At 46.1% G+C, this 23,400-nt stretch overlaps 1 long non-coding RNA gene across 1 annotated transcript in view; it reads right to left on the reverse strand.

Annotated features, from left to right (window-relative positions):
* The window catches only part of LOC142776036 (uncharacterized), a 108,609-nt gene that overhangs the window by 84,113 nt on the left and 1,096 nt on the right, over positions 1-23,400 (reverse strand). Inside the window, exon 2 of the long non-coding RNA XR_012887249.1 lies at positions 18,299-18,478. This is a non-coding gene — a long non-coding RNA (uncharacterized LOC142776036). The remainder of the gene's footprint in view (positions 1-18,298; positions 18,479-23,400) is intronic.

Here is a 23,400-nt window from a genome sequence, read left to right on the forward strand (position 1 = left end):
ATGCTGCAGGTGAAACAAAAGAACCTGTCCGAAAGAGGTCTACACTCACGAACACGCTTGTGGGAGGCACGTGTTGAGTTCGCAAAAAGATAGCGCAACGTTCCCGCTGTCGTCGCTGCACTGGCTGCACTGCTAAAATGTTGACTGAGTGGTGACGCTGACGTGTTTGCACGCGGCGTTTATGAGACTGCCGCAACTGCCGCAAATGTCCCACATGCGTCTCCAACGCCACGCGCATTTCTGTAGCCATTTTTATCAAGGCTGCTATCACGCGCTCCGGCCTGTCTCCCTGCCATGGCTGCCGCAGAGCGACCTCCGAGCAAACTCTTCTGCCCGAGAAGCTCTAGCCATCCTGCATAGCACCCCTGTGAATTACCGTTTACCGTGGGCGTGAAAGAGGCAAGATGAAACCCATCGTAAGATACTGAAACAAAGGAGTCATTCCACTATAGAAGACTCGCAGCTTGAGCGTAATGACACAACATGATTATGAGTAAAAATCTGCGCAACTGACGGGAGGGGACTAAAGAGATGGCACAAAGCGCTGAACTTCGAACAGTTTGTTCCTTTGGAATGCCTTCTCTTTGATACAGTTACACACTATTGCAACAGCCATAAACGGAAGACCATGTGTTACAACAACGTGTTACGTGATGTGTGAGAAATGAAAAAAAAAGTTTTAAGTTTCGCCATACTACAGCGAATCCAAGGCTAAAAAGCCATCGGGAAGCCACGGGAAGGTTATAGACAAAAGTATAAAATAGCCACTCCTCCAAAACTGGTGAGTGCCATTTCCTAAAGCAATGACGAACATGGGTGTTCGTTGCTATGGTGAAGAGAGAGAGAAATAAACGTTTATTTAGAAACAGTGTTCCGAGCGAGGCCCGGTGTCACCCTAAGGTTGAAGGGTTCCCTAGTCCAGGAACCTTCTGGATTCAACTGCCCTCTTGGCTTTGGCGACGAGTTGTCGCTGGTCTTCTATGTCCTCGAGGATGAGCTTGGCCTCCCACGTTTCCATTAGGTGGTCGTCGTTTATTCTTGCGGATTGGTCCCGCTCCAGTTGCACGTCGGGGTTTTCATGGCACTGGTATTCCAGGAGCAAGTGTGCCAGGGTGTCTGGTATGCTGCAGACATACCAGAAACATGAAGCCATGTTTCGTTGAGTAGAGGCAATGCATTAATATGTCATGTATGTAAGTGTTGCTTTGTAGGCGTCTGAAAATCACGCTCTCTTCTTTTTAGTCTTGAATGGGTTGGGGGTTACAGCCGTTGCTATAGTTTGTGGAGTTGAAGTAGTGACCAGTGGGTGTTTTCTACTAATTCCATCTCTGCAGCGACGGATCGGGTATCATTTGGTCCCAGGACAGCTCGGCTGACGTGCTCGCGGGCAGCGGCTTGAGCCGGTTCATTTCCCTGTAGGCCCTCGTGTCCAAGAACCCAGATTACGCAGGTATATGGAAGTGGAGAGCTTCGCTGTTGCAGGATGTTAATTGTGTCGGCTGAGACGCGGCCCTTCACAGAATTACGGCAAGCGGCTTGCCATGCTGAAAAAATATTTTTTTGTTCTCAAAAACAAATGCGGTCCAATCCGGCCATATTAAACGCGGGTAAACCAAATTATTCTTCATATCGAGCGATTTCCAAGCATGACATGTGTTAACATCATCGCATAGAAAAATCGACGGCCACATCGAATGAAAATAGTCGGAACACTTGATACATCGAACATTGGGCACCGCAAAACGCCTAAACAAGTTCGCTTTCCCTCACAAGAGCCTCGCTTTTTTTCCTTACCAAAGGGACTTAGGTACGTGCATTTGAGAGAACGCGGGGTGCGTTCAAGGGTCTGGAGGTTGAATCGCTAAAAGGATGGTGTGGTTAGGAGCAAGTAGCAACTACCACTTGCCATTATATATCTTCCGGTACTCCTCCTCGTCACACCCATTGTGCGCACTCACCTTCACCTCTCCGCGATTCTTCACTGCTTTAGCTAACGTGATGATTGCCGTCAAACAGAATAAACTGCTGTTCTCCGCAAACCTCGTCATAATGATCATAGTCGAACGTGGAGAAAAGAAATGTGACGCTACCGCTGCTTTTTTCTTTCTTTTTTTTCATTGAACAAAATATAACGTAATGATGCTAAATATATGTACAATTTTATACGCACAGACCTATGTCAAACAGTTGATTGAAAGAGGGGTTTAACATCCCAAAACCACCATATTATTATGAGAGACGCCGTAGTGAAGGGCTCCGGAAATTTCGACCACCTGGGGTTCTTTAACGTGCATCCAACTTTAAGCACATGGGCCTACAGCATTTCCGCCTCCATCTTATGTTGAAAAGTCGCATATGTTCTTATATAACCAGTTGTTTATAGGTGCGTAACCATGCCACCATCACCATGGATGTAAGCAACACTAAAAGCGGTAAGATGACATGTAGCGTTTGGGCTCATGAGGATGGTAGCCCTTGCCACTGCTGCATGTATCAGCTTCAGTGGGTAGCGCTTAACTACAAGTGACGTTAACTCAGCGAGACAGATGAATCATAGGAATACATATGTAAAGTTTGCGAAAATGAATAGCCAGTAGTGCAACCACAATGGACGTTTCACAAACAATAAGGTCTATTTGAAAAGCAGTTTTGAGACAGCTTCTGTGTGGTGTGTGAGACCTTCTGTGGCTCTGGGGTGGAAGACTTGATTGTCACGCAAAATGCTTGGGTTGCGTTCCTGCTGAGACCATGATACATTATTTGCATTCATCGGGTCACCTCTGCCCGTTTCTGGGTAGACATAAACTGTAAATCATCACCTGTGGCACATGCCTGCTTATCTGTGGCACATGCTCGCCCGTGGTATACGAGTATGTGCCAAGTGTCTGGCGAAAAACAACATTATCACATTATTCACGTTATGATCAACGAGGTGCATACATCACGCCATCTTACCCTCCCATACTAACGTAGATAGATAGATAGATAGATAGATAGATAGATAGATAGATAGATAGATAGATAGATAGATAGATAGATAGATAGATAGATAGATAGATAGATAGATAGATAGATAGATAGATAGATAGATAGATAGATAGATAGATATATAGATAGATAGATAGATAGATAGATAGATAGATAGATAGATAGATAGATAGATAGATAGATAGATAGATAGATAGATAGATAGATAGATAGATAGATAGATAGATAGATACTCAAAGTACCTGCAGTACGCAAAGAAATGCTTCGCTTTTAGATTACCTACATTAAGGTCATAGCAGACAGAATTTCGACGGCTGTAAAGCACGTGCTGCTATGTACAAAGATTTTGAGGCACTCAAGTTTCTTCCTTTTCCTGATATTTGTTTGTTCATGAAATCTACAAAACAGCGCAAGATTCTTTCACTGGATAGGCCCATATTTACTCTATAGTTAATCAAAGTACGGCTGTGTTCATTGAGATGCACCATCCTGTAACATGACCCCGTGATTGCTTGTGGTGAATTGAACTGTGAATGGCGTTCATTTTGCGAATTTCTTTCTTTTAGTTTCTCAGGCTCCTTTCTTGCTTTAGAGTAGCCAAACGGGCGCAGCTTGGTTCTGTATATTTGAAAAAACTCGCCGTATTTGAAAAAAAATGGCCCGAAGCAAACTTCATTGCCGGGCATAGCACAGCTCAGCCACCGAGTAAAAAAGAACGGGAAAAACGTATTATAGACTCTCCTGCCGGTAAAGTTTATCAAGCGCCCTGCCGCGGTGACCTAGTGGCTAAAGTATATTGGGCTTCTTACCCGCAGCTCGCGGGATCGAATCCCAGCTGCTGCGGTTGCGTTTTTGATGGAGGCGAAAATGCTCTATGCCCATGCGCTCAGATTTGGGTGCACGGTAAATAATGCCAGGTGGTCGAAATTTCCGGAGCCCTTCACTATAAAGCGTCTCTCATAATCACATAGTGGGTTTCGGACGTCACATCTCACATATCAGTCAGTCAATGTTTATCAAGCAGATCGCATTATGATAGGTTGCGAGAAACTCGCTTGGCAATTGTTGGATGAAGGCGCACGCGCCCCTCGATTGACCCGCAGTGAGAAGCAGTGGAAAATGGGAGAAAGTGGATTCGTAACGTGGCGTAAAAACAGCACGTCGTTCGATAGTCGGGCCTGGAGCCGTTTATACCGAGTTCCCCAACTCGAATTGTGGTGCAGAAAAGCTGTGTCGTGGGGCCGACTGCTTTGGACAACCGTTGGAGAACGCAATTACCGGCATCACAAAGGCATCACGGCTGCACTGTATAAGAAATCGTTTGCCTCTCTTGGCCCCCGCTTCTGCAAACGGTCGCCAAGCCCGGAAAGCAGCTGACGAGACAAGCGCTTGCCTAGAACGCAGACCATCGTTCTGTGGCGCTGCAGGGAACGCATTGTAATGCACCGTCCGGTGGTCTTTCTCGCTGGTGCGCGCTCTCTGTATATCGAGACGGAAGTCACTGGCTGGAGGGAAGAGAAAACTCGATAAAATTTAGATCAGAAGGGTCTTCTTTTGAACTCTGTGTATGGTTCCACCCTGATTGGGTTTCGATCGCCTTCCTTCCCCTCAGGCATAGGTGAACTTCGGCCGCTGTGCGGAGTCGTAACATACTCACCCCACTCTGTAAACTGCTTCGCTTTGAAGCATCGGATTGCTAAAAAAAAATCGTAGTGAGGCATTCTTCCCCGGTAAAATGGAAGCTGCATCATCGGCATATGGAACGGTGCGAAATGGGCTTGTCTACCTTTATGCAGGAACGGGAGATGACCCGATTCGTGTGACGGGTACGCGCAACATGGACCCTACCTTCCTTGCAGCTTTCACAGCTTGGTCAAACAACACCATAAGAAAGTTGCAGAAAATTTCTAAGCATAATATTGCTTGATGAGAACAAAGCACACTTCTTTCGGCTGCTTTTTTCTTACGGAGGGATATTTAAAGTTTTCAACGGGACTTCCTCTCTAATACGCCGTGGCTGCAGGCGGTTACTGCAGGGGAGTGGAGCGCGTCGAGTGTCGCTACGGCAAAGCCAAGTGAGTGCGAGCGTTCGTCAGCATTGCTGAAAAATTGCCCCCAGCTCCCCGAAGGGAATCATGATGAAATGCGAATGCATTTTTTCTACCGAGAGTACAGTGCGTAGTAATTTTAATGGTGTAAATTATAGATGAGACGAGACTTTGTACTGTAACCATTTATTTACACAGTCATCAGTGAACGAACGGTCGAGAGTGAGGCGTGCGCTTAACTCCATTTATATGTACCTATGAGCAAGCGGACGGGAGAGGGGGAAGAGGGAAAGTGATTCTTAAATGAGTGAAAAGAAGATAAAAGTGAGCCCCGTAGCTGTCTGCATCTGAGTGCGACACCTCAACAGTAGCTCATGAGGGAAGGGCATGCGAAGGGATTAAAAGGAATAGGGTGAGAAGGAAAGATAGGATATAAAAAGATGGGGACATGGTCGAACGAGTCCGAGGACGGGGTACCACTCAGCGATAGCTTCACGGCGTGGGGAGATTGCGGAGGGCGAGCCGGTCGGCCAGAGCTTCGCTGTCGTCGGAGATCGCAGGGGCACAACCGTTCGGCGCGGAGTACAGCGAGCGAGTCTCCAGAGAGCGGAGCGCAGCCACGCAGGGAGAATAGAGAGCGAACGGCGAGAGAAGGAGTGGTGGAGCACTGCACCCACACTCTCCTGATTCGCTCGCATGATTTCAAGCTGGACGGTCGTGCCCTCGCGATCTCCGACGCCAGCGTAGCTCACGCCGACTGGTTCGCCCTCCACGGTCTCCTGACGCCGTGAAGCTCTCGCATTGTGGTGCCCCGCCCTTGGACTTCTTCGACTGGGTCCCCACTTTCCTATCTCCTTCTATTTTCCGTCGCTTGCCCATCTATTTCTTCCTCTATTTCCTTCTATTATTTTATTCCTCCTTCCCCCCACACCTATAAGGCACTGCGCCGTCTCGCCTATAGGCAGACAGAAATTAGGTGCCTGCTTCCTTTTCCTTACAAACCACTAACCAACCACACTCTCTTACATTGTCTCCGCACACGCGGGAGCTCCGCCGAGCTCCCGCGATGCCAGCGCTATCACAAGCCAGAGTGCGCTCCTCCTCTCCACTCACCTTCTGCTACTCCCCCCCCCGCACCACATGCTCCGATTGTTAGGGGCGAGAAAAAGCGTGCGCGTCCGCTGCTGACGCTATAGAAAAGGGAGTGATATTGATGGTATAAGAGAGGGGGTGATAGCGGAGCGAGAACATGTGCCGGCACGCGGACGCCGCCACCCGCCTGACATAGCTCGAATAAGTATTGGATTCGCAATTAAAAAACGCGGTCACGGGTGCTAGTGGCTTGTGTGGCAGTTGTCGTTGTTGCCGTCAGTTCAGGTAGGAGAGGTCTTTTGCTGACTCTTTTTGCGGACGACAGATTGGTGCGCACTTTAGCCAACCTAGCCAAAGAACGCTTTTGCATTAATAATCCGTCTGCCTAAGGTATCCCAGTGTTCGAATTGATGTTGCGCGAGTATGATTGTTCAACAGGAAAACACGCACGTAAGAGATAACATACCCACCGCAATTTGTGACGTACGTTCCTTTCTTGTTTCGGAATTGTACTCAAGTAATCGATGACCAGTTTGCCCAGAACGCTGCTCTCACTATGCGATGTATTGCTTTTGCAGTGTCCCCGCTGCTTGATCATCAGCCGTCGGAATTCATTAAACAAAGAGACATACAAACAAAAATTAACAAACAAAAACTTTATCAATAAATAGATAAATAGGGCGCAAGACAAAAAAACAGAGGGAAAGAAGATCATACACACAATGCGATGCGCTTACGAGAGAAACTGTTCACATGTGTAAAAAAGAGTCGGCACACGTAAAAATAAGCGGTTCCCTCAAAAATGATGTAGTCGTTGAACTTTACAGCAACTTGGCATTGTTTCCTAGTGTTTGTTTGTTTGTGAGCAGTACCCTCCGGGTATAAATGCATTACAAAGCGGAGTGGCACGCCGAGCGGCACAGATCACAAAAAGCTATAAAGAATTAGTTACATATTTGAAGTTGAACGCACTCACGCCAGCAAGCAAAAGCTGCAATAATTCATGCAGAATGTTTTATAACAAAATTGGTGACGCATTTTTCAAGGTAGTTGGATCAGTTATGTTCGTTATTAAAATGAAGCAACGATATGGCAGAAACGGAAATAACCACATAGAAGCTCATAGGAGTATGCGTGGGCACTGGGCCACTTGATCACCTCTAAGCGTACGTCACTTCATTTTAATTAAAGGTCATAAAACACTCTCGAGCTTGGTGAGAGAACAAATCCTGCGAAAAGCCGGCACTATACCATGATCTTCTCAACCAACTCTTGCAGTCATGCGTGACAAGAAGAGCTTACGAGTGGAGCACGGAGTTGCAATTTTCTCGGACGCCCTCAGGCCTGCGCTCAGTCGCTTCGGAACTGCGGGTGCCTGCTGCATGACGTCAAACAGCAGATTGCATGCCATTGACCAACAGCCGACATAAATCAAGAGCAGTGTTTGGTTGAAAAGCGCTTCGTGCCACGGGGCACCGCAAGTGCTGGCGGTGCTCTCCATATAGTCTGCTAGCAATACACAGTGAGGGGGGAAAGTGATTTTTAAATGAAAATAAGAGAAAAGTGAGCCCCGTAATTGTCTCTCAAGGGGAGGACACCTCAACAGTAGCTCACGAGGGGAGGGGGTAAAGAAGGGATTAAAACGGTAGGATTAAAAGGTAAAGAGATAGGGAGAGAGGAAGGAGAGAGAGATAGGCGCAGGGACAGCGAACAACGGAAGTAAGGAGAAGATAGGAAAGATGGGGACGGTCGCAGGAGTCCGAGGACGGGGCATCACTCGACGAGAGCTCATGTCGGCGTCAGGATTGGCGTAGGGCCAGCCCAGTCGGCCGGAGCGAAGCTGTCGTCGGGGATCGCGAGGGCACAACCGGTCGGCACGGAATCCACCAAGTGAGACCCAAGTGAGGCACAATGGCGCATAGGAATCACCACGAAAGAGATTGGTAGCGTTTCATCGCACGCTCAAGGTCATGCGTGATGACGCGCCGTTACTTCTTTTCCCGCCGTCGTTACTACCTGTGTAATTTCTAGCAGGGCCGTCTTGACGAGCTGATTGATTAGTATGTGGAGTTTAACGTCCCAAAACCACCATATGATTAGGAGAGACGCCGTAGGGGAGAGCTTCGGAAATTTCGACCACCTGGGGCTCTTTAACGGTCTTGACGAGCGAAGAGTGATCGAAACACGCCAAGAGCCCCTGCAACTCCACTCATTCTTCCTAGACTAGAGAAATTTTTGCCGAAATATATTCACGAGGCAATGAACTTGGATAATGAGGTTGTTCGATGATAACTTGTAAAAGGGTTTCTCGACCTCTCAATGAGCAAAACGTTCATGAAAGAAAGCACCATGAAGGTATACAGAAATGTAACAGCAACAGCAGCAGCAGCATCAAAAGCAATGAAGATGAGGAAGCGGCAGAATGCTTACGCACACTTAGGTGACTTCTGTATAGTTGCTGCAGTACTTTTTGTACAAATTGCATAGGAAGACATAGTAAACAATTGCAGGCAGAAGCCATGCAATTACCCTCATGCATATTTCCACATGAGAAAAACTTCTGTAAAATGGTTTGTCTTTACATATATAGGCACGGAGTGTAAATTTGCACAAAATAGAAGAAAGGTACGTAGTTATGAAAGTAATACGACAATAGTAGCTGCTTTGTAGAATTATCAACAGCTGAAACTTCTCTTTGTGATATCTGAAGTCCTAAAACAGGCTTTCCTTTTTCTATGGGCTAAAATTTTGTTTGCAGAAAACTGAGCATTCGACATTGTCATTTGCATCACTTGGATTAATATTTGAGAGTGGCGGAGGCGCGTGTAAATAAGTCGGTGCGGTTTGTGATGCCCAATACTGGCATAGTTAGAAAAAGCCCAGGGTTGAAGCGCACCCATTTAACTCAATCAAACCGAGTGCAAAAGCGCGGACGCTCCATCGACCTTGTGTTCGACAGAGCCTTTCGTCCGATAAAGCACCAGAGCGGCTTTCTCGCTTGCTGTGATTGAATGGCACGCACTCAAGAAAAATAAGATCGGCGCGCAGCAGTGAAAGGAGCGTGTGGAAATTGGAGAACTACAGTGTGACCTGAAGTGGTAGCGATCGTTTCACGCCTATAAAATTGAATCATTGGAACAAGGAAGTCCTGCAGCTGTACGGTCAGCGAGGCAGTACAGCAAGAGCAGTAATACCACTTTCGTGCCACGTTTGCTTGAAATGAAATGCACATTTCATCTTTCTCAGTAATTTGGGGAAATCGACGCACATACGCACTGCGCAATTCGCATGCTAAAGTCACTTTCATTACTTATAGTCGCTTGTTGGCCTAAACTAAGCCAAGGCCTCATAGAGGGTCCAGTTGCGTTTATTTCTACATGTTTCCTTCGTTTGGCACTGGTCTGTGCAAGCATACTTGAATGAACTTGGCGCGCAGGCACCTTTTTATAGTGATTTCATCATATATAACAACTCTAAGGGTACAACAATGGGATGAGGAAGAATATCAAGTGAATAAATGGCTTAGAACTCCCATAATGCGCCAAATGCACTGCCTCCCAATACTTAACGATCTTGCATTATTGCCAAATCGTTGGCTGAAGATTTCTTTTTCTCTACAACAAAGGCCTTCCTTTCACAGCGGCGTTCGGTGCCGGGCTGGTATATGCCTAGCCATAAATAAGCACCCCTCAGGCCAATAGCCTATTTCGCCCTTTTATGACGATCCCCGTGGTAAATTTAGCACGAAGTGGGTACCGAAGATATACAGATGACGTTGCCGTTAAAGCATGGAACGTTCGGGAGCTTTGAGGCCGTAACGGCAGCCACTATAAAGCCTGCATGCTGAGATATTGATACAGAAAAATTGTTCCCATCCGCTACCATAAACACGTAGCTCTAGCATTGACAGCTAGTGTGTTTATGTGTAGTGCGCAAAAATGTTCATGCCATAATTGTTTTCATTAGAACGCAAGGCCGTTATAAATTAAAATCAATCACAGTTTCAGACTTCGACGTCAGGGGGCACTACTCTAGGATCTGAGCTTGAATTTCCCTCTATTCATCTATTACTCGTTAAACGGGCATAATGGCGGCGATAAAGACAGTCCGAAATGTTCGACTATCTATAGTTATCAAGACCTTGTTGAAGCACTCATGACAAAACCCTTTTATCATCAGTCAAACTTAAGTAGGACTTTCATTTGGTCAAGTAGAATTGTAGGTCTACTTAGCTGTAGAGAACGCAGCGAAAAAAAAAGAAATAAACAAGAGAGGGGAAGGGCAAGGAAAACACGTTCCACAGGAAAACCCCTTCAGTCAGTGTTCTGTGTCGGTTTCGGCCCTGTCCTTTCGCTCTGCATTTCGCCAGTACTACTATATTTTTAACTGTCTGCTCAGCCAGGTTTCATCAGATAAAAGGTCCTGCTAAGCTCCCTATGTTTTTCTAATGACCATCTATGGGAAATAGCAAGGTAATTTGAAACCCATAAACAGTGCACATCGCGTTTGGCGGGTAATTAGAACTCCGCTATGCATTATACTCCGATTTTGTTGCCTTTCTAACTGCTGATTCCGTAATTATCTAGCGTTACTTGGTACATAAGCGCTAAAACTTAATATGGTAAACTTCAAATCGCTTTAAAAAACAGCTGTCCAGATGTAATGCTGAAGATAATGAGAATTTTGTTCGTCGCTAGCACAAACTAAATCACACTCCTTTGCAGCACTTACAACACTCATCCTACAGCAAACGCTGGAAATCCTTCCTGGCGTGCAGTACATGGTCCCTGATATTGATACGAAATGCTAGCGGGGCTTGCGCAAGTCAGGGAAGGGTGTCGTTAATGACATTTTTCTGTGTGTTCGTACAACTTTCCGTGACTGCTCCGCCCTCCGATCATCCAGTGGCGTTTTTTTTTTCATCATTGTTTGACAGTTAATACAGAGACTGATTTCGAAAGCATCTTCTTGATACGATAATATTGCGATGTCAGGATGAGCTTCTCACGCTCTATCGAACTATGAAGGAACATTGCTTGGCAGCATGGACAGCTCCAATAGCCTGACTTGGTGTCAATGATTGTTTTTTAGTATAATTTCTGTTTAGGGTTCACTTTTTAAAATCCATTCAATGTTTTTTTTTATTCTGTACACTGCTCGTATGGTTTTGTCAATGTCTGAAATACTACATTCTTCCAGCTTGTTCGATGCGGTGGTAGCTGCCCCAAATTGTTGATCAATGTCTTTGCAGCTCGCGACAATAGGGATGAAATCCCACGCACCGCCACTCTGGCGGCTGGTTACGGGTATTTCTCATAAGCCTTCATGCAGATTGGAACTGCCAGGGCCTCAAATAACACAAGCGTTCTGAGGGACACTGCAGCCAGCGAATGTAGGTAATTTTCTTCGTACTGAGTTTTTCTACTTTTTTGCCCACTGGAGCGCCTGGTTGCTGCTGGCTATGAGTATGCCTAAAATAAAATCTGTGTCTATCACTTTAGGGATGTTGACTTACACACCCACCCACTAAATCATAATTTCAAACCTCTATTAAGAAATAAATCGTACAGGTACCTTTGTGATTTATTTTTTAATGGAGGTCTGAAATGATAATTTAGCGAGATGGAGCGTGGGAGCTTGGGCAAGTTGGTAGGACATAACTGAATGCAGGAACAGCGCAACCTAGAAGTAGTTACTTCGTAACTACGGAAGCGAAAAAACAAGGACAGAAAAGAGCGCTGACTTTTAACAATGATTTAATATCAGAGTGGTGTACATATATAGGCGAAAAATTAGAAAGTTGGCCATGCGTAGAAGGGTACAGGAACACCAACTGCGATACAATGTCAGCAAAACTCTTGTCTCTTGTTGAATGGGCTGAAAACAAATACATATGTAACTTAAAAAAGATCGAGATACGCAATCTCTTTTTGCGACAACGCAACCGATGGGCAACTTACACATTTACCGTCAAACTTGTTTATTTCATAAGCTTCAATTATCTCACGCGTGGCCTGCGAGTTGTGCTTGATTAATACCTCGCAACGCTCAAAAACTGGCACGCAGCCGCAGTCTCGGCAGTGGATTCCGAGGTGTCCTTGAACTACGTTGTGTACATTGTTATTGTGCTCTCTTAAACGGTCATTAAGGCACGTTCCAATTTGCCCTATGTATACCATTCCGCACGAAAGCGGAATGAGATATACGACATCAATACCACAAGGTACAAAGCGCGTTCTGTGTTTCACAGTGCATCTTCCTCTAATAGCAACTGGATTATTGACCAGCTTACAAAGCTTTGCAAGCTTTTCGGGGCGGAAAAAACAACAGTGACACCAGCGCGTTTACCGATTTTTCTCAGCCGATGCAACACGTTATGCAGATAAGGAACTGCAACGCATTTCATAGGAACAGACGCGCTTTGAGGCTGAGATCGCCCTGCTTTATTTTTAGTTATATATATATGTACACCACTCTGATATTAAATCTTTGTTGAAAGTCAGCGCTCTTTTTGGTCCTTGTTTTTTCGCTTCCGTAGTTACGAAGTAACTACTTCTAGGTTGCGCTGTTCCTGCATTCAGTTAGCGAGATGGCTTTCACCTTTCAATCGACTGAGGTGAATGCATAAGGGAACTCTTCCATACGCATTCACCCCTGTCGACTCAAAGGTGAAAGCCATCTTTCTTTTTTTTTTCTTCTTAGACGATGAATTGAACCTGCCGCGCCCACTTCTAAAAGCTTTCTGCAACTAACGTGCTTTTACAAAGCCTCCGGGATCGGGAGACATTGTTAGCTTTATGCACCCCTCTTTGTTACGCACTGCCTCCGGGATCGGTCGACTTTTGACCAAGCAATGATTTAATGTGATGACGTCACTAATTTTTGTCGTCAGTGACGTCATTAAGACTTTATATGGTGGTGGGATCACGTGCTGACGATTTCTTTTCGTCACTCTTGCCAAGGCTGGGCGCCGGTCAATTTTTGCGTTTATTCCTAATTTTAGCGTCCATCAGAAGCGTACCCGAGATGCGTTCCCATGACTTGACACCTTTATATATTTCTCTGAAACGAGCGCCTTGCAGCGGGAAGTGCGACAAAAGATATGAGAATGTGGCAAGCTTTTACGGACAGCGATCCAACGTCCATGCTCTCGTTCGCTCGAAAATGGCTTGTTTAGGCAAGCTGAGCGGCCGACCGACCTCTTAGGCTTTAACAAAAGCGATTAAGGCCCTTCATCCTTTGCAGCCCTTGGGGGAAGATACAGTGGTAGGCTGCCCGTCCGCCAGCTTGCCCTGTCGTGGATTCCCCCCCCCCCTTTATGAGTTCTTTCTTCGGAAGTACATTGCATCAGCGAGTGCAATGACTCATCGGCGATCATGTGGTTTATTGGCTAAGGCCATGGTGGGTGATGTCATGTGTGAGATTTGTTTTCAATCCAGAAGGAAGCGCCCGACTGATGGGGTTAAAACGATGATGCACAATGCAAGAAGTTGCTCTGTACCGTGGGTAATTAGTCCATCAACCACGCTCATGGTTCGCTAAAATGTAACCCTTTTATGTTGTAAATAGTTCTACGAAGTGCCCGTAAACCTGTTTGTTATGGTTTTCTTAACTTTCCAGCATCATTTCCGCAGCCCGGAGACTCTTCACGCTACCAAATGGAGTCCTGGTCCGACGCAACGCTGACGTCTCGGCAACTCACGTCAGAGGGGACGTGTCGGTGAACCGGGGCACACAACAGTATTCATTAACTCGAATTGACAAAGCAATCATATCACTAAACTCTATTCAGCGAAGCTTTTACAAAAATAAATTAGTAAGGCATGCACCGATGTTTCTCAAGTTTTATGACGGACATGTTTTCGTTCGGGCGGGTGCTGTAAAGCTATTGCATTAAAACATCTAGCCGCCCTTCTCCCCATCCTATACTTCTATTTAGATGTGACTGTACGCCACTTTCATGTTCGGATCAAGCAGTCGACAGCGTGTTTACGTCCAGATGAAGCTTAGGTTGGAGGTGGCTTGCTGTCCATGTAATACTCCCACAAGCACGTAGTGGATGCTGTCGTCATTTAATAGCTTATGCGTCAGATAGCACTCGTGGTCTCCTTGCAACTTTCTTTCACTGTCTACTGACATAATCATTGCACTCGGTCTACTAAATAACATTATCCAACATGCTTGTCCTTGTCTTATTTGTCGCTATCTACGTTACGCTCTTGCATTTCAAGTCATCATGAAACACACTCGCCCAATCAGCCATTTTGCCGTTTTGCCTTCTTCCCAATAACACAGTTTTTGCTGTCCATTATTTCTTCCTGTATTCGCACATCAACATCTTGCTATAGATTCGCATAACCGTCTACCTCGCCGGCATTGCCCAGACCTGAGAGGTCCCATGTCTCGGTTGCCAGACCAACTTTGTCGGGTGGCCGTATGACATTGACGCGAATCGATAGCTCGTTGTTGAAGTGATTATGCTTAGAATGTCATACCTCATATGTTTGAAATTTATTTGTTGATGTTCCATTGTTTGCGTTTTCAAAATGTACTGTGCGTAAAACGAGAAGGGTGTAGTTTATATGCGCTCAACTATTTTCTAAAGGCTTCATTACCAGAACATAGATTAGGTTTTGGTGAAATAAAGTAAAACACATTCTTCCGGTGAGGCCAAAGTATCACGTGGCTTCGAATGCAATGCTTAGGCAACTGACACCCCTTGATTCGCATTTAAGTGGGTTACGTGAAGCGGGAGCTTTTATTTTCTGGCAACGCTCGGTTATACGATTTCAGGGTGTAGTATTCTGCGAAGAAGTAAATTGATTGGCCCTGTGCACGAATCAGGAAAGCCGTGTGCTTAGATTTAGTGCTCGTTAATGTTAGAAATTTCCTTTAGTGCTCGTTAATGTTAGAAATGGAAATTTCCACCAAGTGGTCCAAATTTCCGGAGCCCTTCACTACGACCTCTTTTATATTTAAATGGTGGTTTTAGGACGCTAAGCCCCAGCAATTATTATTACTAGGTGTACTACAAGTTACGTTTCTCTGTATTTTGAATTCTCGTTTCTCCACGACGCATCTTGTGAGATTTACACATGTTTGGGAAGGTTCATGTTATATTGTTCTTTTGCTATCTCGTGCTGCCGATTACGTGTCAATATTGCTTCTCGGCGAAAAGGTTATGAATGCTGTGGAAATGCTATGATTGCTAAAAAAGGGGATGGACAATTAAAACTTGAGAAGACGTCAACAAATACGCATCGCTAGAGGCGTGAGAATACTCGAAATACGAAATCAGCACATCTATACACTTTGCAAGTCAGTCGAAATTTTGCATATGACTTCTATTAGAGTTTTAGCAGAGATTTGTTATTGAAGGTTTTCTTATTTCCAGCACGTGTTACCCTCCCGAAGTAGCCGTGTCGACGTACTTGAGGAGGAGATTGGTTCGAATAAATCTGCGCCGAGTGCTCAGCTGCTTCTTTCCCGAGAACATCAGTGAATTCCTAAACGAGTGCATGCGATTAATTTGTGCTCCCTAATCTGCAATCATTCAGTAATAATGTATCAACATTTACAATAAAAGTAAAGTAGTCGCTCTTGCTGTCTTCAGTATAAGCTCATCCGCACAACAGCGCCGATTATGCTGTATTTATGGGCGCGCTTGATGAAGGACTAAGTGAGGCACAAAGTGAGGAGCACGTAAACACATAGAATACCGATGTGTGTCTGGCTATGTCCCTACTACGTCTTGTAGCCTTGTCTTCACCAAGAGCGTCCGAAAATGCGGTATGCTACACCAACTAGCCCAAAAAGCAGCAAATCTATAGCGCAAAGCCACAGCTAGTCATTGTGAAGACTGGAACAATGGGAAAGTGCCTTGCAAAACTACATGAGAGAAGTGTTATTCGATTTCGTCGTCTGCACTGATAGGGCTTGCCGCGTGTATTGTGAAATCATTGAGATGGCGCTAGGTAGCAGTAACGTATAAACACCTGAGACTAGTGTATAAACACCTGCGATAATATATAAAAATTGGGGACCACATATTCTGCTTTTCGCGAGTTTCACTTGGCGCTTGCTCAATAGTGGCATCCTTCGTGTAATTAGGCATAGTAGCTTGTTGGGCGAGTTGATTCATTCATAACGTAACTTTTGGTGTGAAATAAACACGAGAGATGGACAAACTATTGCACTTGTCCGTCTCTCGTGTATATTTCGTGCCAAAAAGTACGTTAAGAATGATACTTCTTGGCTTTTTTATATGTAGCGTAATGCTATATCTAGAATACGCCAAAATAGACTTAAACATGAAGGTTGTATGAAAGCTTTTGTCACAACATAGCTCTAAAGAACTGCCCTACGCAGGTAAACGATGCAGTAGTCTTGTCGGGGGACTACAGGATTGATGGTTTGTGTTCAGAATCTTGAATACAGCAGTTCACTATAGTGTATTGTGCCACGGAAACAAAGGTATACAATGCCAGAGCTGTACCAGTTGGCTAGCGTCAGTATTCAACGTTTGAGTTAGGAAAATCATCTCTAGGTCGTACTCAGTTCACCATGTCTCAAACAAGAAATTACCGGGTCACGACATTGGTATACATAGAAGCCTCTTCCATCGGACACCCTTGTTCACGCAACGAATGCTGTAGCCTACCTATTGTACGAAAAAACTGTTGCCTCTGGAAAGTTTCGTCGATCATATATTTGTGGTTGGTCAACAGAGATCACCGGATGTCGTCACCCAACGTAACTGCGTAGCGGCTAGTATTCAGTAGGGGCGGATGGAGTGAAAGTAGAATTGAAAAACGATCATCACGATTCCAGCACCCTGTAAACTCGTGAATGACACCACTGAAGGAAAGACCAAACTAAATTTGCCCGTCTTGTGTACCATCATGTGTAACGTCCTGTCTACTATACTTGAACATTGTACTTCGAGCATGACGTAAATAAAATTTTCTTGACTTCACTTGTTTGTCAACCACACTGTTTCATACCATTTTAATTAATTACCAACTAGCCTCCCAACGCACTTTACTTGGAAGACAAAACTTAAACCTAGCCACTACCTTTTAGGATGGCTGCGTCACGTCGAAGGGTAAAATGGCCAACGGCAAGCTTGGCGTTCGATGTTAGCAGCCCTTTTATTAGCTCATCGTGTAAGGATCACTCAAGAAAGACGTATGGGCAGGGTTGCTGTATCTTGAAAGATAGCGCAGAAATACTGAAACGCTTAGAGCAATGCAAAAAGAGGCAGTATCCAAGAGGCAATGAAGTGCTACATATATATATATATATATATATATATATATATATATATATATATATATATATATATATATATATATATATATATATATATATATATAGGCAGGCATGATGGTGGAGTGGGCGTAGCGTTGCAAGTAGTCAAGTAGACCCTCCGTAAGCAGTCACAACGTGGTTTATTTAGTCGTTTTAGCCAGACTCTGCCTGAAACGTCGAAATAAACCACGTTAATGACTGGACTGCGCTCACGGATGATCAACTTGAATATATATATATATATATATATATATATATATATATATATATATATATATATATATATATATATATATATATATATATATATATATATATATAAGGGAAAGTAGTGTATACCGAAGGGCTCGTTTTTCCGTGTTTTAACACAATATTAATGACATCTAACAGACAGTAATGCCAAGGAATGCACAGGGGAAGTTATTAGAACCAATATATATATATATATATATATATATATATATATATATATATATATATATATATACGAGATGCAACGAAGGCGTTCACATTCTGAACATGGACACGTTGCCACCTTATAGTGACGTCCTTGCTATCAGCAACGTTTTTCAAGTAATCTATAGAAGTGTCATGGTAAGCGAGTCATTCTATTCGTGTGAGGCTGGCTGAATAAGCTCTTAATGAGTTCCCTTTATTACCGGTCTCGCAGGCAGCTGTAGCCGCATGCAACAGGGCCCCCATCCTCATTTAGCCAGAGTCGAAGTATCTCTTACGCCATGGCGCTGCCAGTGGGGATCGTACAAACACAGGAATGGGAATAGAAGAGTAACAGGGGTGGCGGCAGCAGGACACCGAATAACAGATGGACGCGCAAGCGTGCCTTGACTGTCACTGCTTACCAGAGAGCGTTGGCTGCAGCGTCAATGCTACTTTTCGAACATGCGCAATTGCCCCGATTTCCCAAGAGGCGCCGATGGCCATGGTGCCCAGCCACAAGCAAGTTGCTCGTCTCGATTGCTGTCAGTTGCACATCTCGTGTCTCCGTGCGCCACACGTGCCAGCAATGCCATTAGGGGCGCCTGCAGACACAAAGAAATGTGAGCTGTCCTGAAGGAAGTGAATACGGAGGCAGTTTTTTTGTCTAATATATTATGTCGTCTCAGATTCCAGTGGTGCGGACTGAGCCAGGTTGCGTCATCTCTCCATGTCCGACAAAATTACGGCATGCGTATACGTAAGCAGTAGCCATTAGGCTACCAACCACGTGACCCTTGATGCGTCAGAAAACTAGTGTAGCTGTAATTAAAGGTATATATGCAGTTTTTGCTCCGTATATTGCAGCTGGACATATAGTTTTCATTAGGTAACCTTTCTCGTCCCGCGCCTCCACAGTATGTGTCTATTTGTTCTTCCCACTACATGTAACTTCACATCACACTACATAAAACTTCACGCTACATATAACTTCGAGTTTCATGTGACTGCTTGTAATGTAAACCTTTTACTAGACAATTCATCTTCCAACATGACTGCAATAGACCCTTCATCTCAATAACCTTTTGCCATCGGTGATGAACCCATTTTCATTTTCGTTTTTTATGATGCCTTTTCTAATAATACTGTTTCCGATAAAGGAAGCAGAAATAAGGAAGTAGTATATAATAATAAAAGTCGTATTTCATGAATAGCCGCGTTTCTGATTCGCCAATTATTGTGCTTATATGCAACTTTGTGTATGGTGTACAGGTACCCGGGCATGTTCCTGGTTAACCTCCCTGCCTCTTTTTTTTTTGTTTCCTTCTCTCCTTCCTCCTACATTTCAACTTATTATTATGTATGAGGATTTTCACTTCTAATTTTGTTTCTTCTCCTTTTTTGTTATTGTTGATATTGTCACGAGGTTGTGATACACGCAGCACTTGAGAGGAAGCACGCAGGAGTCAGGGCGGTGTCAGGTGAACTGTTTATTGGGCGAACTTGTGCCCAGCAAAACGGGGCCAAACACAACTCATAGCAACAGCGGCGTGAACAGTCGTCGGCCGACGGAAAAAAAGAAAAGACCCCCAGTGGCGCACTGCGCCGGCTTTTTATACACGCGTCGTAACGCGTTCCAGAGTGGCATACAAGATAAGCGCGGCCTGCGTTGCGCTTAACAGAAAGTGATAGCGTCTTCCTTCGTAAACCAAAAGAACCGCACGTGTCAGTCTTTTTATACACGCGTCGTAACGCGTTCCAGAGTGGCATACAAGATAAACGCGGCCTGCGTTGCGCTTAACAGAAAGTGATAGCGTCTTCCTTCGTAAACCAAAAGAACCACACGTGTCACTACCCCCCTCTGAAAAAGCATCGTCCCGATGCTAAAGACAGAACATAAGAGAGAGTACATGCAATAAATTACATTAACAATGCGTCACAGCTAATCAGCGCGCGTAATAAGGTTTAAGTCGCACCACGTGTACGACTTCGGGTCGTGCACGGCGTCGTTGGGATGACGTTAAGCCATCGGGCACGACCTCATAGTCCAGTTCACCACGACGTCGGACTACCTTGTAGGGTCCAAAGTAGCGTCGCAGGAGCTTCTCAGACAATCCCCGTCGTCGTATTGGCGTCCAGACCCAGACAAGGTCGTCGGGTTGGTATTCGGTGTGGTGTCGTCGAAGGTTGTAGTGGCGCCTGTCGACCGTCTGTTGGCTCTTGATACGCAGGCGGGCTAGCTGTCGAGCTTCTTCAGCGCGATCCAGGTAGCTGGCGACATCGAGGTCTTCTTCGTCGGTGCCGACCGGTAGCATGGCGTCAAGCGTCGTTGTTGGGCTCCGTCCGTAGACGAGCTTGTATGGAGCAAACTGCGTCGTTTCCTGCACGGCCGTGTTGTACGCGAAGGTTACATACGGGAGTATGGAGTCCCACGTCTTGTGCTCGACGTCCACGTACATGGCCAGCATGTCGGCGATGGTCTTATTTAGACGCTCGGTGAGGCCATTCGTCTGTGGGTGATACGTGGTGGTTCGGCGGTGGCTTGTCTGACTGTACCTCAAGATCGCTTGCGTTAGGTCAGCCGTAAAGGCCGTACCTCTGTCGGTGATGAGGACCTCGGGGGCTCCATGGCGGAGGACGATGTTCTCAATGAAGAACTTGGCGACCTCGGCGGCAGTGCCCTTGGGCAAGGCCCTTGTTTCGACATAGCGGGTGAGGTAGTCAGTCGCTACGACAATCCATTTGTTGCCAGAAGTTGACGTCGGGAACGGCCCCAGTAAGTCCATGCCGATTTGTTGGAATGGCCGTTGAGGTGGTTCGACGGGTTGCAGAAGTCCGGCTGGCCTAGTTGTCGGCGTCTTGCGTCGCTGACAGTCTCTGCATGTTTTTACGTAGTGGGCGACGTCGGCAGTGAGGCGAGGCCAATAGTACTTCTCTTGTATTCGTGACAGTGTGCGGGAAACACCAAGATGTCCGGCTGTCGGGTCGTCGTGTAATGCTTCCAAAACCTCTGGACGTAACGCTGAAGGTACCACGAGGAGGTGGTCGGCGCGGAGCGGCGAGAAGTTCTTCTTCAGGAGGACGTTGTTTCGCAGGAAAAACGAAGCCAGTCCTCGGCGGAATACTTTCGGCACGTCGGCGGTCTTGCCTTGCAGGTAGTCCATGAGGATCTTGAGCTCTGGGTCAGCTCGTTGGCGTTCCGCGAAGTCGTCGGTACTTATGGGTCTCAGGAAAGAGTCGTCGTCCTGGTCATCCTGGGGCGGCGGATCGACAGGGGCGCGAGACAAGCAGTCGGCGTCGGAGTGCTTTCGTCCGCTCTTGTAGACGACGGTGATGTCAAATTCTTGTAGTCTGAGACTCCACCGTACGAGGCGCCCTGATGGATCCTTCAAGTTAGCTAGCCAACACAAGGCGTGGTGGTCACTCACGACTTTGAAAGGCCTGCCGTACAGGTAGGGGCGGAACTTTGATGTAGCCCAGATGATGGCAAGGCATTCCTTTTCTGTCGTGGAATAATTGGCTTCTGCCTTCGAAAGTGACCGGCTAGCGTAACTGATGACCCTTTCAAGTCCGTCGGTTCTCTGCACGATCACGGCGCCGAGCCCTGTGCTGCTTGCGTCCGTGTGAATTTCGGTGTCAGCTTCTTCGTCGAAGTGCGCCAGTATTGGCGGCGTTTGCAGGCGTCGCTTTAATTCTTGAAATGCCTCGACTTGCGGCGTTTCCCATTTGAAGTCGACGTCGACCTTCGTGAGGTACGTCAGTGGCTCGGCGATCCGCGAAAAGTTCTTCACGAAGCGCCTGTAATAAGCGCAGAGGCCAAGAAATCGGCGTACTGCTTTCTTGTCGGTGGGTGCAGGAAAGTCGGCGATCGCAGCTGTTTTCTGTGGATCAGGGAGCACTCCCGACTTGCTGATAACGTGGCCAAGGAACAATAGTTCCTCGTAGGCGAAGCGGCACTTTTCTGGCTTCAGGGTAAGTCCCGAGGCTTTGATTACCCGAAGAACAGCTTCAAGGCGCCGGAGGTGCTCGTCGAAGTTGGAAGAAAGTACGACTACGTCGTCCAAGTAGACGAGGCAAGTCTGCCACTTCAAGCCTGCGAGTACTGTGTCCATAACCCGTTGGAACGTCGCAGGCGCCGAGCAAAGACCAAAGGGCATGACCTTAAACTCGAATAGGCCGTCTGGTGTTATGAAGGCAGTCTTCTCTCGGTCTCTCTCGTCTACTTCGATTTGCCAGTAGCCGGTTTTGAGATCCATCGACGAAAAATACTTGGCGTTGTAGAGTCTGTCCAGAGCATCGTCTATCCGTGGGAGGGGATACACGTCTTTCTTCGTGATATTGTTCAGGCGACGATAATCGACGCAAAAACGTAGGGTTCCGTCCTTCTTCTTCACCAACACCACGGGTGATGCCCACGGACTCGTAGACGGCTGAATGATGTCGTCACGCAGCATTTCGTCGACTTGTTGCTTGATGGCCTCGCGTTCCCGTGCAGAAACTCGGTAGGGGCTCTGACGGAGCGGACGGGCATATTCGTCGGTTATGACGCGATGTTTCGCGAGAGGGGTCTGACGAAGCCTCGACGACGACGAGAAGCAGTCCTTGTATTGGTGGAGTAAGGCTTTGAGCTCCTTTTGTTGCTGCCTGGAAAGGCTTTGATTGACGTCGAAGGCGGGCGCGGACACTGCTGTCGACGTTGCGGCTCCCTGAGAATCGGTGAGGGCGAAGGCATTGCTCGCTTCCACAAATTCGCTTAGATATGCTACCGTCGTGCCCCTATTCAAGTGCCTATATTCGTTGCTGAAGTTCGTCACCATTACCTTGGCTTCGCCGTTATGAAGCTTGGCTATGCCTCTTGCGACGCACATCTGACGGTTTAGGAGCAGGTGCTGGTCGCCTTCGATGACACCTTGTAAGTTGGTAGACGCTTTGGTGCCGACGGAAATGATGACGCTCGACAGTGGCGGGATGGTTACCTGCTCTTCTGTCACATTCAAGGCATTGTGAGCGACGTTGCAGTCTGACGCCGTTGCATTATCCGTGGACAGCGTGATTGACCTGGCACGTGTCAATATCCTCTTTAAGCCACTTTTCTCCGTAACGTCTACAAAGGGCCTGTAGATATAGTAACTAAATAAAATTAAAAAAAAACTCATGGTTGATCCCTCTGTCATAGAAATCAGTATAAGATGAAAATAAAATGCTTCTTCACAGGAGCAATTGACTGAATGTTGTGCATTGGTAAATGATAGCTTGTGTAATATCTGTTGATGTTTGCTCTCAAAAAAATTGTGGGTCCGGCTCCCAGGTCATCCAAAATGATGAAATGTTTCTTCTAGATGTTTTTTTTTATTTGTCATCTCTACGTGTGCATCCTAACCTACTTGACATCTGTGACAGTATTGATATCAGCGATGTCTTGGTGGACCCGGACAAAAAACACTTCCGTGCTAATAAAACAGTGACGTCATCGTGCCTAGAAGCTACTGTAGGGTACATATTAAAACTGGTAAGCACGTCAAGACAG

Source organism: Rhipicephalus microplus, chromosome X (genome assembly GCF_043290135.1).
Source record: "Rhipicephalus microplus isolate Deutch F79 chromosome X, USDA_Rmic, whole genome shotgun sequence".
NCBI classification, from domain to species: Eukaryota; Metazoa; Arthropoda; class Arachnida; order Ixodida; family Ixodidae; genus Rhipicephalus; species Rhipicephalus microplus.